The following is an 18,558-nucleotide window of genomic DNA, read 5'->3' as shown; positions in this document are numbered from 1 at the left end:
CACAATCAACACCATCCCAAACTGATTCAAGATGCAAAAACACTTCCTAGTAACCTATGAACATATTCCCATTCACACCAGCTCAGCTCGTATAAACTACATGGTATAAATTTTAGCCCATCTTTAGATAATGACACTGTGTTTTAGAATCTGCAGTTCATCTGCAGAACTGGACATTAATTTGGACATTGTTAGCTATAGGCATGAGGGACTGAGCCATTTCTTTATTCATGAGATGGGCTCTGTTTCTTTGTGTGAAATCTGGCAGACGTTCCCAGTCTTGATGGCTTACCTGCCAGTAACTTGCCTGCCTGTACTTCCCAAATCAGAGAAGTAGATTGAGCCTGAGTCTTGATCGTAGCCAGGGAGCAGCTGGAATTCCTGGCAGGTAGACGGGAGCCATCAGCAGGTGTGCATGGGCTAGGGCAGGCTAGTCAAGTTGGGCAGCGTAGGAGAGACGCAACAAGCCAGCCCAGGGCTCCACTGTGGTGAGGGAAGGATTAAGCCTGGCCCCAGGACCACTGAGTAAGGCTTGGAAGAAATGGAGAGAAACATTTAATAAGCACCTACTGTTTCCATGCACAATCTCATTAAATCCTCACTAACCTGCAAAATTGAATAGAGAAAAGTGAGACCCAGAGATTCTGAATGACTTGCCCAAGGCCACAGTTATTATGAGGTAATTGGTGGGATTAGAACACACTGACTCAGGGGCACCTGGGTGGCTCAGTGGTTGAGCATCTGTCTTTGGCTCAGGTTGTGATCCTGGGGTCCTGGGATTGAGTCCTGCATTGGGCTTCCAGCAGGAAACCTGCTTCGCCCTCTGCTTATGTCTCTGCCTCTCTCTGTGTGTCTCTCATGAATAAATAAATAAAATCTCTTAAAAAGAAAAAAGAACCCACTGACTCCAAAGCTTGGCCTCTTTCTAGGCAGGACACCGCAACTATTGCTTTGAAATGAGTTCTTTTATCTTGATCAGTTCAACGAAGTTCTGTCTGGAGGTGGGTAGTTGAGGCAAGTCCTTCTTCTTGCCATCCCAGAGATCTGGAGAGATGGCCATATTTTCCAGACATATCTGGGGTTCAGGTAGGAGAGAACAGTCCATGTTCCCTCGGGAATCTGTTGATCTGGCCCTTTGAAGGGATGCCCATCTCTTTGTCATCAGAGCCCTCATCCTTAGCATCCCTTCAGTCTGGGCAGGGCTTCTGGCCCTGGGCACCTATCCCCCTTCACATCGACCATCTAGCTACCCAGCCAGCCAGGCTGGCTGACTCAGAGATGTCAGTCCAGCTTCTGTGTCTCCCCAAGTCTGAAACACTGATTTGTTTTATAACCATCTGCCTCTGTTTCCTTCTTCCTTCTTGGGCTTATTGGCACTCGCTCTCATTTGTGGGCACCCTTGTTAATGGAATAGCATCTGCAAATATGGGAATCTTTGCACCAGTCCCACATTGTTGATATCTCTGGAGTCATTTATAAAAATATCTCTGGCATTCCCTGCCTGACATGGTTCCACATCATGCTCTACTTGCAGGCAAGCTTTGCCAGCCTGATAAGGAGCCCTTTACTTGCCCTGTAGGGAATATGACTCATATCACCAGCTTTCGTTCCCTTTCTAGAGCTCATGTTATCCATAAAAGGGGCCATTATAAAGGTCATGGAGAAGATTAATCCCAGTCCTGGGTCTTAAACATTTTCTGTAGGATACAGTTGATTCAGTGGTAACTTGAGGACAAATAGTTTGATTTCAAACGAGTTAGCTTAACTGAAGGATGTTTATCTCAGTGACCTGTCTATTCATCTTGAGAGTGGCTAGTTTGGCAAGGCGCTGGATAGTTCAGCTGAAATCTGGCTAGCAAAACCTTGGGCTGGTTAGCTCATATTTGGTTTGCAAATTATAGCTCAAGGGTTAGTTAATGTATTTTTCTGGCAGAGTAGCTCAACTTGCTTTAACACTGGGCTTTGGAAGAAAAACCCTGATCTTTATCTCTGACAGTAAGTCAGCATCACTCTACCAGATTCATTAACCACATACTTCAGGCCTAACCCCAGGTAGCAAACATCCTGGTACTAAGTATGAATGGATCCCAGGGAGGAATCCCTGAGATCTACATCACAGGAGGAATAACTCTAAGTTCAACATTTAGCTCATATATAGGAAATTGAGTCTATATTGTCTTTGAGCCTGCAGCATTGCTCAAGTAGAATAGTGACGATAAGCAAATGAGATAATGTCCATCTCCTCATTTATTTAGTGGTGCTTACTCAGCATCCACTCCATTCTAGGCCTTGAAAGTATAGACAAGACCATATTGTGCAAATCATTTAATATTCCTCCCTTGCAGTTAGGAGTGGCCATGTGATTGAAGTTTGGCCAATGGAACGCAGGCAAAGTGATGCGCAACACTTCCAAGAGTGGCCTATAAAATCTCCTACACAATCCTCCACAGTCTTTCTCTCTTCTTGTATTTGCTAGCAGATGCAGAAGGTCCAGAACAGGACTCTGAGATCCTACAGGAGCCACAAAATGGGGAAAGGAGTCACACACCACTCCACAAATCAAAGCCCTCTCCTAAGCCCCTAAAACTCAGAGACTGCCTGTTACAGCACTTAATCTATCCTGACTGGTGCACTGCCCTTCACCTTATACTCATCACTTTCTCAGGGGACTTTGCCTCTTTTTGTTCCCAGAAAGACAGGCCATCCAGAGAGTTCCTCAACTTCCTTCTGCTACCTCCTTGACTTGTCCATGTGTCTTTCTCCTTGCTTTTCCCCATCCACACCACTCCAGAGGACAGATCCATCGATGTGGGTGCTCCATCTCATCCTGTCATCTGTTTTGCTCCTGTGTCTTGCTGACTGCCCTCTGCCCCCACCAAAATTCATTTAACTCTCCTCTCTCCTTAAAGAAAAGAGAGTCCCACCTAAAAGTGGGTAGTTGAGGCCAGTAATCCTCCCTGTCATCCCAGAAATCTGGATAGTTTGCCAGATACTCCAAGGAGATTTGAGTTCAGTGGGGAGGGGGTGGCCCATGCTCCTTGAGAGCTCTGTTGATCTGGCCCTTTGCAGGGGATGCTTCTCTCCCTAAATAAAATATGTGAGAGAGGATGTATATCTATCCTGTATCTCATTGAGACAACTGACCTAGGTCCCAGTTTCTGGTGAAGAGGCCAGAGTTTCTATTTCTACCTTATCAGTCATTGATTCCTTAACCCACAGCAATCTGGCTTCCTCTCCTGCTGTCTTGGTACTTTCATGCAAAGGTCACTAATGACCGCTAACTGTCAAATTAGGGGATTTTTCTCAGCATCTTCCCACTTAATCTCTCAGAAGCACTTGACACCTGGCCAGCATCTCTTCTAACTCACTCTCGGTCAACATTTTCAACCCCTCACTCTCATGGTTCCTTCTGATGCCCCTACATGGAAGGATGCCCTTAGGTTCTTCTCTCTGCCAACTCTTCTCTTGAAATTCTCTTGTTTGGAAAATAGGGCTATTCCCACTAATAATAATAACAACAATAATAATAATAACAATAATAATAATAACAATAATAACACTAATGGCTAACATTTAGTGAATCCAAATGTCAGACATGTGCCAGCATATCACATGTGTTATCCCACCTCACCCTAATAAGGACCCTCTGAGGTTGGGGCGCTACAACCCCATTCCACAGATAAGGAATCAAGGCAAAAACTGGGTTAAGGAACGTGTGCAAGGTCACCACTGGCAAGAGGTGGAGTCAGATGAGGCTAGTGCAATGCCCTTAAGGTATCTTTTCTCATATTTGAAAAAGGAGCCTCTTTCTTCTGGGCAGATGCAGCCCTGATCCAGAGAGCTTGGATTGGCAAACAGAGGGGGCATTTAGCCCCACTTGCCTCCTTAGCCATGCCCCCTGACTCAGGCACAAAGTGCAGGCGTGTGGAGGTGAAATTCATACCCTGGCCTCTCTGACTCCTGAGACGCTGTGTGCCTCTCCAGTCCTCAATCCTGGCCTCGCAGGGCATTGTGGGGATTAAAACTAAACAGATCACAGATCCAAAGCTCTTGGCTCTGAGTTGGCATGGGAGAAATACATGATATAAGAAAGTTACTATTACTGTCACTACTATTCACATCATCGTTCTCAAGGACTTGCAAAGTCTCAATAAGCAAATTCATCAAAGACTTCATTTTGTCCCCTGTGCCAAGCTGTATGCCAGGTGTGGAGGTTACAAAGGAGTGAAACACTCTTCCTGCCTCCTGGAATTAAAAATCCAGCAGGAGAGAAAGCCACACAAACAGCGAATTAGAGTAAAAGGCGACCAGTACAGCGATAGAGGTGGGACAAAGAGCTGTATGAGCACGGAGAAGAGAACATGATGCCAGCCTGGGGTAGGGATGGGAACTGAGGCAGCCTTCCCTACAGCTTCAGAGAGGAGGGGATATCTTAGAAGCATCTGGATCACTAGGAGGGGCAATCCAGAGAGGGGAAACCGCATAAAGAAAAGCATGCAGGGGATCCCTGGGTGGCTCAGTGGTTTAGCGCCTGCCTTAGGCCCAGTGCGTGGTCCTGGAGTCCCGGGATTGAGTCCCACATCGGGCTCCCTGCATGGAGCCTGCTTCTCCCTCTGCCTGTGTCTCTGCCTCTCTCTCTCTCTCTCTCTCTCTCTCTCCCTCTGTGTCTCTCATGAATAAATAAATAAATAAAATCTTAAAAAAAAAAAAAAGACAAGAAAAGTATGCAGATGGGTGACTACCTGGTGTGCGTGACCTGGAATTTGCCCTCAGCAATGGGAAGTCACTAAAGTATCTAAGCAGGGCTATGACATAGTCAGATCCTGGTTTTAGAAAGAAAGCCTAGCATCTAGAACAGTGTTTTGCACATAGTAGGTGCTCATTACACACTTGATGGATGACTAGAGGGATGGAGGAATGATATAAAGAATAAGAAAAAAAAAAAAAAAAGAATAAGACACTCTCAGGAAACTTTGCCTCCTGGCAGAAGCACTGACATTCCACGTGAATTTCAACGTCCTCTGGGATTGTGTAAACATGTGTGCTCACGTATTTATTTTAATCCACTGTGGAACAAACTTGGACTAAATGGAGAATGTTAGCACTGGAATGGTCCCTGATGAGGAATTGTTCCTGTCCAATCTTTCCAGCCCAGAAGCTGAGGCCCAGAGAGGGAAGTGGCTTATTAAAGTGATTTGTCTCATGAGCCAGCCACAATTTTGGTTGCTGCAGTGTGGCCTGCCTTGTGTCTAATTGTTTTTCTAACTTTCTGATTTGATCAGGTGCTCCATTCAGGGACCTTACCCTCTACTTTTTTTTTTTTTTTTAACTTTTATATTGCCACCTCCATGCCTTGTTTAGATGTCTGTGCCCTGCCTAGAATGCCTCCTTCTCTATTTTTTCCAAAGATTATCCTTCAGGGCGCTTTCCTTCCAGGAAGGCTTCCTTGACTACCTTGGCATGAAGTGATCTTTCTCTTCCACTGGCAGTGGCTCTTGGATACTTATTACATGCCAAGAACCATGTTTAGCAATTTTTAAAAGATTTTATTTATTTATTCACGAGAGACACAGGCAGAGGGAGAAGCAGGCTTCCTGCTAGAGGCCCGATGCAGAACTCAATCCCAGGACCCCGGGATCATGACCTAAGCCAAAGGCAGATGCTCAACCACTGAACCACCCAGGCACCCCCCCCTCATGCTTAGCAATTTATAACTTTTATTACACTTAATCCTTACAGTGGCCCTGTGAAATATAGATCATTGTTATTGGCAGTTACAGAAAACGAAACTGAGGCACCATCAAGATAATAAAAACAAATCATGTACCAGAAGCTGGACTAAACATCTTTCACAGATTGCCTGAATCATCCACATAACAACCCCATTAAGTCAGCACTCTTATTATAATTTCTACTTACCTGATAAGAAAACTAAGGCTCAGAGATGAACTTGTCCAAGTTCCCATAGAGATGAGCTGGTTCCAGGATCAAGCCCCGTATACTGTCTCTATAGGCCCATTGACTTCCCAGTGAGGTGAGTGAGGACTTAGGAAGGGCCAGCCTCCAGCACAGCAGAGCCAGGGTGCCTGCTGAAAGCTCACACTTCATCCCCTGTGCTAGTCAGTCTTCTGCAGCCCCGACTGTGCACCCGAGGCATCTGGCTCTGTCCATTGTTATTAAATCACATGTCTGTTCCCATGTTTTACTCTAGCTGGATTGCAAATGCCTTCTGGATAGAGAAAATGCCTTGGAGATCTCAATGTCCCTCAGAGCCCCAACAAACTGCTACCAACACATAGGTGCTTATGCACTACTAGATAATTGATGAATGAGACTACTCAGCAATGGAAACAAATCTTGCATCTTCTGAGTATGGAGAAGTTGGTGGAAGGCAGCAACCCAAAGCTACACTGTAGAAGCAGTAGTTGCAGATCCCATTTACTTTTCATATCCTATAAAATAGATACCAGAACAAAAATAGCCAACTTATTGTTACGTGCTCAATTAAAAAAAATCTTGATATTCATATTTCCTTTGAAGGTGTGTTGCCTTTTTTGATTCCACCCGGTCCCTGGAACACCACCAAGTAGTGACTCTCTAAATATTGCTAATCAGCTAGTACATAAGGACAGATTACATTTTAACACTGAGGAATATATTTTCGTGAAGTTTTTGGTCCCCTGGACTCTTATTATTATAACCTAAATCCCACTGATTTTACACGGGACCTGATTTCTTTATGTGAATTTCCTCCCTCACTAACATAAAAACCTACTCCCTAGAACAGACTGTAAAGTTTTGAAACAGCTTTCTATAAAAGAAAAAATATATATATATAATTATAAGTAATATAATTTTATATATATATATAAAAGAAAAAATATATATATATTATTGCCAGACTTTTATTTTTCCAGCTCCTACAATGAAGAGGTTAGATGTTTCCCGTAGGAGTCCGTCTCAGGACCAGTTTTAATCCATCGTGTTGTTGCCCCCTACTGGTGACAGTTGGACGGTGACTTGCTCTGTAAGCAAGTTAGGACTGGGAGCTTCTTGTCTTGAAAACATCCCCATGCCTTTGCAGCTAAAAACATTTTGCTTTCTACAGCAAATCTGCCAACCAGAGGAAACATGTTTCTCTCACTAAACAAAAAGCTTACCCCATTCTTAGAGCCCTCCATCACTAGCTGTACAATAACTCCTACTTTCAGTTTATCATGATCATACCCCACATTCTCATTGCATGGAGCTCCTTCTGAGGAATTCTTTTTTGTTCATCTTTGTTTCCTCTGAGCCTAGCACAGCACCTGAAACATAGAAAGTACTCAGTAAAAGTTTGTTATGTACCTGTATGCATAAATTAATGAAAGCACGAAAGGATGGGAGGGAAGAAGGAGGGAGGTAGGAGGGAAGGAGGGAGGGAGAGAGGGAGAGAGGGAGAGAAGCAGGAAGGAAAGGCATTGTCTAAGCCTCTCAGCTCCTGGTGAGCTACAGAGAGTCATGTTTGGTTTACAGAATAATTTAGTCATCAGCAAGTGCTTCAGAATTTTCATCAGCAGATTCTACAATTAGGGTAAAATTCTTGTTTTTTCCTTCCTCCCTTTTTCCTGTGGCTGAGCAGGATGAAAAGCTTGGTGCTCTTTAGGTTGTCGTTATTAGACTTTCAGGTTCACAGGCTGTGCTTTCCACTTTTTTCCTTGAGGTTTTCAGTAATTGTACAGCAGCTCAGGTATTTTCTCTGTTCCAGAAGGAAGACTAAAGGAGACTAACCCTGAAGAGCTGTGGTGGATATTTGTAGGTCGGATTGTCCAGCATCAGTCCTCTATTAGGGAACTGTGCACTGGAGCAGCCTGCAAGGTGCAGTGCCCTGCTTCTTCCTGGTCCCCTGGCAGCCACTCCTAGAATTTAGCCCGAGAGCAGCCAGCTGATTACTCTTGCCCTTGATTGGACTCCTGAAGGGATGGTGAAAAGTGAATGGTCATTAAAATTCCTTTGTAGTAGCAGCTATTGTGGGGAGCAGAGGGGTATCTTTGGCTGGAGTGGACATGAGGGGACAGTGAAAGAGCCACATCTCTTGAGAAACATTTGGAGTTGGGGTTCTGGCTTCTTGACCCTCTGGAGCTGTTTCGCTTCTAGACTCTATTCCATGGTCCCCTAGACTTTCTGGGAATTCTGTGAGCCCACATAGTCTGCCAACCAATTTGTCTTTTGACTCTACGAAGTGAGAGTCAGTTTCTGTTATTTGTACCTGCAAAAAGTTTAATACAATCGTAATCAAAGGGAAAAGAGAAATCAAAAGAGAGAGAAAAAGAGAGATAGGAAAGAAGGATGGGAGGAGGGAAGTCTTCTGATCCACAAATGAGGGTCTAGCTCAATGCACAGAAGCACTCAATTGGTTGAATGCAAGGCAAATCCTTTTATAAAAAATTAATGTCTAGACGATGCTTGTTTGGTAGTCTCCTAACTTGATTCCCATCACAGCTCTAGGGGTTCTTTAAGGACAAGGTCAGCTCAAGTCAGTTTTTCTCTAATCCTTGTTACTCAAAGTGTGTGGTCCACGGACCAACAGGAACGACTTGGGAACTTGCAGAAATGCCGAATCTGCCCCTCCCCAGACCTACTGAATCAGAATCTGCACTGAGGCAAGGTCGCCAATGATTATATGCACAATACAATTTGAAAAGCATGGATCCGATTACGATTAAGTTATTTACCCTGTCAAATCTCAGATTTCTCATCTATATATTGAGAATAACAATAATAAGATTTAACCCATGTATAGATTAGAAGCATATGAAATTGTCGACATTTAACCATTTTGACCTAAAGAAATGACAATTCCATATGGTTCAATCTAATGCCCGTTCTTAGTATTAAATACAATTATCCATAGAAAGTGCTTGCCACAGTGCTGGACACAAGGTAAGATTAGTAAATATGTCCCCAGTCCAAGTTCTGGCAGATTTTTTTCAATTCACGTTTCACACACTCAGGACATCGGAGATAAACCACAACAATTCTTGGACAGAAGGAGAAAAGGTGAGGGGCACCTGGGGGGTGCAGTCGATTAAGCGTCTGACTCTTGATCTCAGCTCAGGTCTTGATCTCAGGGTCGTGAGTTTAAGTCCCGCACTGAGATCCACCCTGCATGTGGAACCTACTTTTAAAAAAATGTAAGAAGGAGATAAGGTGATGAGTTAATTGACATAGGGAGAAAGCAAACGATTATTTTAATTCAACATTATTTCTCATGCACCTGCTCTGTGCCAGCCACTCTGCCGGCTGCTCAGCACACTGAGGGGAGCCCAACAGCCAGGGTCCCTGAGAAAGATATCAGCCACATATTCAGCTTTAGTACATGCAATAGTGGAAAGTCATTTACATACATTCTCTCATTTCATTCTCTCAGAACCACGAGGAGGGAATTAGCTCCATGTATAAATAAGAACTAAGACTGAGTTTAACAAGGGTCCAAAGCCATCTATGAACTCATAGATGATAAAACTACATTTAGAATCCAGACACGGTTAGCTAACCATTGAGCTCAACTGCCACAGTATGTCCCCATGGTGGGCTTTTTGCCTCTCCAGTTTCAACTGCTTTTGTAATTTTCCAGTCTTTTCTTCATCTCTATCACAGTGGAGTCTCAAGACTCCCAAAGTTGTCTTACAGTTGTATCCAAAAGCCTGGGGCACCTGGGTACCCTGCCATTTCATGCTGCCCTCATAGGTTACCTCTTCAGCCATCACTGTGGCCTTTCTTTTCTTTTCTTTTTTTCTTTTCTTTTCTTTCCTTTTCATTTCTTTTTTCTTTTCTTTTCTTTTTTTTAAGGTTTTATTTATTCATTAGAGACATAGGCAGAGGGAGAAGTAGGCTCCCTGCGGTAGCCTGATCCCACTGATCCTGGGATGGAGTGACATGAGCCAAAGGCAGACGTTCAACCACTGAGCCACCCAGGTGTCCCCACTGTGGCCTTTCTAAAACAGATGTGGTCATGGATTCATTCATTTGGTAGAAAAATACTGAGTGTCCACTGTGGCCAGGCACTGTGCTGCAGCTGGCAATACTGGGAGGTAGCAGATGCTGCTGGTACCTGCTTATATTCCCTCAGGTCTTCCCATTTTGGGGTGAGCTGATCCAACAGACACCCATGCCTTAGGGTCTTTATTTATTTATTTTTTTAAAGAGAGGGAAACAGCTCTGCCTACGCACAGGGCAGGTCAGAGAAGTACCAGAATTAACACCCCTTGGGGCAGCCTTCTCACCATGATTTATGGGAGATGGCATATAAATACTTCAGCTCTAGCTCCTTGAGCAGGATAAGTCTAAGCCAGGTAATTTACATGGGCTCCCAGCATCCCTCAGCAGGGTCAGGCTCTAGTTTCCTCACAATGGAAAGGTGATTGAGAATGCATTCTTCATTTGCTGCCTTTCCTTTCCTGTCTGGCCTCCCCACCCCTCTCCCAGTGCTGGGATCACCTCCTAAATAAACTCTCCACATTTTCCTGGTGTTGGAGTTGGCCTCTGGGAAAACGCCAATCAAGACAAACTATGCAAAGCTCATGTCCTCACCCTTGGAAGCACACTAATGCAGCAATCATTGCTATGTTTTCAAATCACTATTCTCTGATTACTTATTCACCAGTTGTTAAGTGGGGCTTGCAATTTCCTATGGATAAATATTATGAACAAATATGGATTTCCTGTGAAGAAATACAATTTAACAGAAACAAATTAATTACTAGGCCTGAAGCAAAATCAATATTTGGGAAAATCTGTCAAAATGTTCCCCCTTTCAGAATTTCTGATTCTCTCTTCAGTTTTCTTTGCTGCCTTTCTGAAGTGGACTTCTTAAGGAGGCCCTTTAAAGGATTTTTAAATTTAATGATAAAATAAGTTGTAAGTTCCCAGTAAATAACACTAAGCATTGGAAGATTTTCACAACCTCCTCAGATTCTGACTGATGGTGAATTTCACAAAACCCCAATTGTGATTGGCAGGGGATAGCAAGGAGCATTTTTAGTTCCCAATGATAAATGTCATCTCCCTTAGTAGAAGCAAGAACAGCTTATATCTTGTGTAGATCGACATCCTGACTGGCCACTGCCTGGCCTGCTCCTTGATTCAACACCATTTGCCTGCATGTTGCTCTGCCTTCCCTTTGGTGTCCTTAGATCTGCAGTAAGAGACCCTGGTTGGCAGGAGGTTTGGGATCCAGGGCCAGATGTCACGGTGAGTCCTTCACGTCAGTCAGACTTAGGACATAGCTTCAGCATCTGCCTTTCTCTCCACCCAACCCCTACCCCTTCCCCAGGCCCTCAGTGGGAGCTATACTGCTGTCAACACAACCTGGCAAGAGCCACAATGATGGCATGGACCCCAGGACATGAGCGTAGAGATTCAGAGCAAGCATACACGTGGGAGCTCTGGCCCGAGTGTGGGTCTTGAGAACCTGCTAGGCAGCTTCCTGACTTTTTTTTCTTGACAACTGAGAGAAATGGGTGAAACATTGACTCCAATTTGACCTGACAACTATGGAGTGCTCACTATGCCCTTAGCACTGTATTGAAACCCCATGCAAGAGGAAAGATGCTAAAGATGCATAAGATGTGTCCTATGCAGTTAAGGAATTAATAGGCTTCTTATCAGGGAAATGATTTATACACATTTAACAATTAATTAAGAGCCTGAATCTGAGTCAGATGTAGTACAGACCGTTCGTCCAGTGTTTTTAGAGAGAAAGGCGCAGAGGGGAGAGGAGAGGAATTAACCTGGATTAAGCATCTACTGGCTGCTATATAACTTACATTCAGCTCCTTATTTAATCTTCCAACTACCTCATGAGGTAGATATTATCATTATTACTATTCTTTTTATTATTATTTCTAATTCACAGAAATGAGGAAGTCAGAGACCCAGAAGGAACAATTTACTCACATAGTTATGGAGGAAGCAGAGCTGGGATTTGAGCCCAGTCTGCTTAATTCTGAGTCTTGTGTTCTTTAATATTACATCCAATCCAAAGTTACACTGAGCTCATTTGGATTAATGTAGTGAGTGGAGACTTCAAGGACGATGAGGGACTTGAACTGGATGTGAGAGCTGGGTAGGATTTGGATGGGCAGAGAGGAGAAGGGAAGTCTGTCTGAATGTGGGACATAATATGAAAGGCAACGTGTCATGGGATGCCAGCACCTAGAAGGGGGCCTGGTACATGGAGGACTGTAGGATGGATGGATGGACAGATAATTGAGTAAGTGGATGGATGGATGGAAAGCTGAGTGGATAGGTAGGTGGGTAGGTGGATAAGTGGATGAACGGGTGGGTAGGTGGATGGATAAAGGAAAGGACAAGTAAGTGAAGATAGATGCCACTGCATGTATAGCATGATAGCCACTTACAAACCATGAATATAAAAATGGAAGTGGGAATGATTTTTAATAAGTGTATCAATATCTCAACTCAAAAATCAATGTTGTAACTCAAATAGTCTGTGGACATATTTCCTAGAGGGTTTCACCTGCCATTAGAGTTAAGATGGTGCCGTAGTTAAGATTAAAGACTGATTTGAATTTGTATTTCACAATTTCCTGGCTGTGGGACTTTGGGCAATTTTCTTAACCTCTCTGGGCCTTAGTTTCTTCATCCGTGTAATGAGGATAATACCTTACAGCAGTCTCCAGAGGAGTAAACGAACCAGTGCTTATATAGCTCTTAACATAGTGCCTGGCATTTAATGAATGCTAAGTTAACTTTAAAAATAAATAAATACTGCAAGGCAAATTATTAATATGGGAACTTTTTGTGGCCAACAGCCTACCTTATAAGCAAAACCTATCATTCGTTAAAAAACATTTTCAGGGAGACAGAAGTAGTCTAGATTAAAGTATACTAATTAAAGCTTCTAAATAAACACATGACAGGCCAGAAAACAAAATTTCAAACCACTCAGCTTCTAAAATCCAAAACACAGCTCAGCAGCACAGGGACTTCATACTCAGAGACTTCAAAGGCACAGCCATTTTGAAACTTGAAGGCACCCATTGCTTACTTTCATGGCAAATCTGTGGCTTAAGAGTGGGAAAGAATCCATCTCTCTACACAGCCCAGAGGCTGTTGAAGCTAGTGGAAGCCCCAGTGTGGAGTCACAACAGAATTACCCAAAGCACAGGATGCAGCCATGGACAGCTATTGGCTTGTACAGCTTGAAGCTTGTAAAATTTGGGGGGCCTTCTTCAAGAAAAACAAGAAGAAACTGCGTTACTATTGCACATTTTACAAAGCACATGACCCTGTAAGCACATGGTGAGGGTCCTTCCTAAGGTTTCGCAGGGAGTCAGTGCAGGTGAGGGAGTCTGAAGCTTAAATTCCATTAGCCTTGTGGTGCCTTGCCTCTGGCCATAGGTGTGCCGTGCCTCTAAGCGGGGCTGTATTTGCCCTCAGCAAACATTACGTAGTTTGGATAAAGACCTCCAGAACCTCAGAACTGAAATACACCTCAGAAAGGAGCTATCTATCCCATTAATTATACATACAAGGTGACAAAAGTAAAGTGTTTTGGTCAAGGACATATTTCCTGTCCAAGGACAGACTAGAATAATTAGAGTCTAATGATCAAATGGGTTCCATAAGAGAGACTGCTCCTTGGAAAACTAAGAATGCTGATCTATTCTTTTGTAAATGGATATTTTCGGGGATCCCTGGGTGGCTCAGTGGTTTAGCGCCTGCCTTCCGCCCAGGGCATGATCCTGGAGTCCCGATCTAGTCCCACATCAGGCTCCCTGCATGGAGCCTGCTTCTCCCTCTGCCTGTGTCTCTGCCTCTCTCTCTCTCTCTCTCTCTCTCTCTCTCATGCATAAATAAATAAATTTTTTTAAATGGATATTTTCCACACAAGTTTTACAAAAGGAAAAGCATAAAAATATATAAATCTACAGGCTATGTGGGCAGTTGAGAATAGCTTTTAATATTTTTCAAGACTGTGGTGGGGAACGTTTCTTAAGTTCTTTTGAAATTGTCTACCGCAATCGAACCATTCATGTGCTCAAGAACTATGAAGCACCACCTTAGTTTGGGAACCCCTGAAAGAGAGCCCAGGACAAGGATTTGAGGAGGTGAGAAAGAGAGCAGGAGGCAGTGAGGGAAGTGGGAGGAAGACAGAGAAGGATGAACCACGAATAGAGGGTGTGAGCTAGTTTCTGCTCTGGGCTGCTGTTGTCCACTTCTGCTGGCAACTCCGTGAGGAATTGTGAAGACTACATCTCAGGATAGTCCCACTAGAGGATGCAAGGCCTTTTTTTTTTTTTTTTTTTTAAAGTAATATCTACACTAAACATGGGACTTGAATTTACAATCCCAGGATCAAGAGTTGCATGCTGTACGGACTGAGTCATTCAGGCACCCCAGAAGATCAAAGTACTTTATTTATTTATTTGTTTCTGTGTTTGTTTATTTTTAAAAGATTTTATTTATTTATTCATGACAGAGAGAGAGAGAGAGAGAGAGGCAGAGACATAGGCAGAGGGAGAAACAGGCTCCATGCAGGGAGCCCAGCACGGGACTCAATCCCGGGTCTCCAGGATCAGGCCCTGGGCTGAAGGCCGTGCTAAACTGCTAGGCCACCGGGGCTGCCCTCAAAGGCCTTTTATTCATCAATTCCCACTCCCTGTGTTGAGGTTTGCCGCCAAAACATGACCTTCCTAGGTCTTCTGGGCTCTGCTGGTGACTTTTTCTTTCTCTTCTTGTCTCTTCCTTTTTCTTTTCCCTTCCTCTACTCTCCTTTGCTTCCCTTCCCTTTCCTTTCCAGTTCTTTGAAAAGCCTTAAATAAAAAAAAGCTTGATAGTCAGCTTGCCACCACAGAACTGTCCGCCATAGCTGCAGCTGAAATCAGAAGCAAGCTAAGGAGATGTGACATCGGGCACTAGAATTGTTTCTACAGAGATCAACTATGTGCCAGGAGCCAATATCCGTCTAACCCAATATTTATTTTTAACCGGGCTGATCTACCCTCATGCTCCAAAGAGGCAAGAACATACCATGCTTCTCAAAGCCATAAGTCAGTCATTTAATAAATGTCTGTCTCATGCCCACCATGGCCCCAGTATTGTTTTAGGAACTGGATATAGAGTAGTGAACAAGACAGATCTTGTCTCTTTCTCATGAAGTTTATACCCTGATGAGGGGAAGGCAATAAAGATAGAAATGAATAAACAAAAACACAGTAAAATCTTTGCTACTAACATGCTAACCATGCTGACAATTATAATATTGTAATGGGATAGTGACTAGCTACTTCAGAAGGATTAACCATGGAAAGCTGCCCTGAGGTGGCAGCATTTGCCTCAAGAGAATACTGGCAGGGGGTCTAGGAATGGAGGGGATTCTGGAAAGAGGAAACAGCTAGTGCAAAGAGTCAGTCCAAAAAGGAAGTTAGATGTGTGAGGAATCAAGAGAGGCCAGAGTGGAGGGTTGAAGGGGCAGATGGGGAGATCATGTGGGCTTTGCTGGCTACGGCTAGAAGTTTGGAGTTTATTCTAAGTATGTTGTGAAGCCTTTAGAGGATTTTAAACAGGGGAGTGATGTGTGGTGACTTTGTTTTTAAGAATTCACTTTGGCTGCTATTTGAAGACCCAGGCAGAGGCAGAAGAAGCAGCAGTACCATTAAATAAAAGCCACTGCTACAATCTGGGTCAGGGGTCTGGGGCCTTGGGCTGTGGTGGTACTCATGGAGAAGAGAGAAATGGAGAGTTTAGGATGTGTTTCTGAGGCCAAGCTGATAGCACTCTTAGATGCACTGGATAGAAAGAACCGAAGGATGATTTTTGGCTTGGGCATAAGATGCCTGGGGGTTATTTATTGAGATGGGAAAAAAAACCAAGTGTACTAGTTTGGGTTCTCCAACAGGAGATACATACAGATTGAGAGGCAGAAAGAAAGATAAATGATAGACAGATAGATAGAAATAGATATAGATATACATGTATAAATATATCTAAAGAGAGATATAAAGCAATTTACTATAAGGAATTGGCTCACATGGTTATGGAGGCTGGGAAGTCCAACATCTCCCATTGGCAAGCTGGAGATCCAGGAGAGCTAACGGTGTAGTTCTAGTTTGAGTCCAAGTCCAAAGGTAAGAAGATACTGATGTCCCTATTGGAAGACAAGCAGAAAGAAAGAACTCTCTCTCTCTTTTTCCCCCAGAATAAATACTTTTGTATACTAAGGGAAAATAAGCCACATATTTTGAGGATGACTCCACTGAGAAAATAACACTAAATTTTAAAAAGGGGATTTCCATAACCAATGAACTATTTAAAATTTTTTGTTTAATTTTTTTGTTACTTAATGTACTTAACGTATGAAGAGCTAGTGTTGTTTCTTGCATCAGATTAATGTCTTAGATGATCTGTTCAAGGAAGGTCACTTAGTCCAACCTGATAAAGCTGATATCTTTCTCATCCTGATGGAAACACTGACAGCCACATTGAGGCTGTGTTTCTGGATCTGACCATGACAGTTTGGGCAGGAACAGCAAGACCAGAGCTCCAGCTACATTCTCACAGAAGAGCCCAGTACACCTGCGGGTGATAGCATCTTGCTTTCAAGGGTACAAAAGTGCAAAGCAAAAGAATACTTTTTATCCAGACTTTTATTCTACTCAGACCTTCAGCAGACTGGATGAGGCCCACCCACATGGGACAAGGCGATCTGCTTTATTCAGTCTACTGATTAAAATGCTTGTCTCCTCCAGAAACATCCTTATAGACACATCCAGACATAATGTCTGACCAAATATCTGGGCACCCAGGGGCCTACTTAAGTTGACACATAAAATTCAGCATCTTACCAGGGAAGAAATAATAATGTCACAATAGTACAAGGGAATCAAGATTTCAGTTTGAACCACATTAATTTGAAAATGACTCAAGTAAAAAAAAAAAAAAGAAAAAAAAAGAAAATGACTCAAGTAAATGACAAATGGACAGTGAGGTATAGAAGCTTGCAGTTCTGGGGAGAGGCTTAGGCAGGAGATATAAATTTGAGATTTATTGGTTTATGAACAGTTGGAAGCCAAGGAACCGGATGATGCCACCTAGTTAGAGAAGAGGAAGGGGCAGTCCCACATATTCCAACTCTGTTACTTCCCACCGCTGTCACAAAGCAGGGAACAGAGATGGCTGCTTCCACTTCACAGATATAACTCAATTAAGGATCTTGAGCTGGAGAGAATATTCTGGATTATACAAGAGAGCATTAAATGCAATTCCAAGTGCCTTTATAAGACAGAGAAAGAAGGATATTTGGCACAGAGGAGAAGGCAGTGTGACCACAGAGGCAGAGATTGGAGTGATGTGGCCACAAGCCTCCAAAAGATGGGAGAGGCAACGAGGTTTTCCTCTGGACGGAGTGCAGCCCCACTGACCCCTTGATTTCAGACTTCTGCCCTCCTAGACAATGAGAGAATAAATTTCTGTTGTTTTAAAGCACAGATATTTTTAAGTAGCAGGGCTCTGGGGCAGATTGGTTTCTGTTGTGGCCATTTGTTGCAGCAGCCCCTGGAAATAATACATGGTATGACTCACTGCCCAGGGCTGGGCCAATGGCGTGCCACAGCTCAGCACACACCCGCTCTGATGGCTCACTGTCGTTCTCATCCTCTGCTATGCCTTGTCTCCATCACGTAGCCCCTGCATGCTCACAATGAAGGGGCAATCCCCTCGTTAAATATGGCATTCTTCCTTCATGTCGTGTTTGTGTTCAGTTGTGGGGCTAGAGCTGTTTGGACAAGGGAGAAACTGATCTTTCTTTTTAATTTAGTTTTCTAAATGAACAACACTTGTGTTGACATCATTAAAAAATTGGGTGGCTGAACAAGGCCTGTCTACTTAAGTGAGCTTCTTGGTCCTGATCTTAGCGTGGCTATACTCTAATGTAGAGCAGGGCTCCCAAGATGCTAGTGCCTTCAGATAACCTGGGATCCAGTGGGTCTGGGGCATGCCCTAAGAGTCTGCATTTCTTTCCTTCTTTTTTTTTTTAAGATTTTATTTGTCTGAGAGAGACAGAGAGAGCAAGCACAGAGGGAGAGGGAGAAACAGACTCCTTGCTGAGCAGAGAGCTTGATCCAGGGCTGGATCCCAGGACCCTGAGATCATGACCTGAGCTGAAGGTAGACACTTAACCACTTAACCAACTGAGCCACCCAGGTGCCCCCAAGTCTGTATTTCTAAGGACCTCCCGGCTGATGCTGCTGTGCTGGTCTGAGCACTTTAAGTAGCAGGGCTCTGGGACAGACTGGTTTCTCAGGATTTAGTTTCAGGGATGCTTCTAGGTGTGCCCTGAAAAGCATAACTAGATCAAATAATTCAGGGAAACCGTGGGTAAAGCAAATTCATCGAGTTTCCTATTTTCAGGACATCTTGCAGACCCCCATGACTTGTGCCACTAGGGGGAATCAATTATATGCAGTGGTTCCCAAATTTATTTAACCACAGGTTTTTTTGTTCCCATATATCTCAAAGACCAGGATGTTATAAAGTATACCTCTAGAAATGCTT

The 18,558-nt window shown here is 43.6% G+C and overlaps 1 protein-coding gene across 3 annotated transcripts in view; it reads right to left on the bottom strand.

Moving 5' to 3' along the window:
* Positions 1–18,558, bottom strand: part of PGM1 (phosphoglucomutase 1) — a 157,434-nt gene that overhangs the window by 57,178 nt on the left and 81,698 nt on the right. For all 3 annotated transcript variants that reach the window (XR_013376407.1, XR_013376408.1, XR_013376406.1), the window contains exons 12-15: positions 16,037–16,153; positions 7,228–9,157; positions 5,920–6,452; positions 293–531 (exon numbers count right to left, since the gene is read on the bottom strand). The gene's annotated coding sequence lies outside the window, so the exon portion shown is untranslated. The remainder of the gene's footprint in view (positions 1–292; positions 532–5,919; positions 6,453–7,227; positions 9,158–16,036; positions 16,154–18,558) is intronic.

Source organism: Canis aureus, chromosome 3, assembly GCF_053574225.1.
Source record: "Canis aureus isolate CA01 chromosome 3, VMU_Caureus_v.1.0, whole genome shotgun sequence".
Classification (NCBI taxonomy): Eukaryota; Metazoa; Chordata; class Mammalia; order Carnivora; family Canidae; genus Canis; species Canis aureus.
The sequence above is the reverse complement of the archived record's forward strand: the minus strand, read 5'-3'. Positions and strand labels throughout refer to the sequence as shown.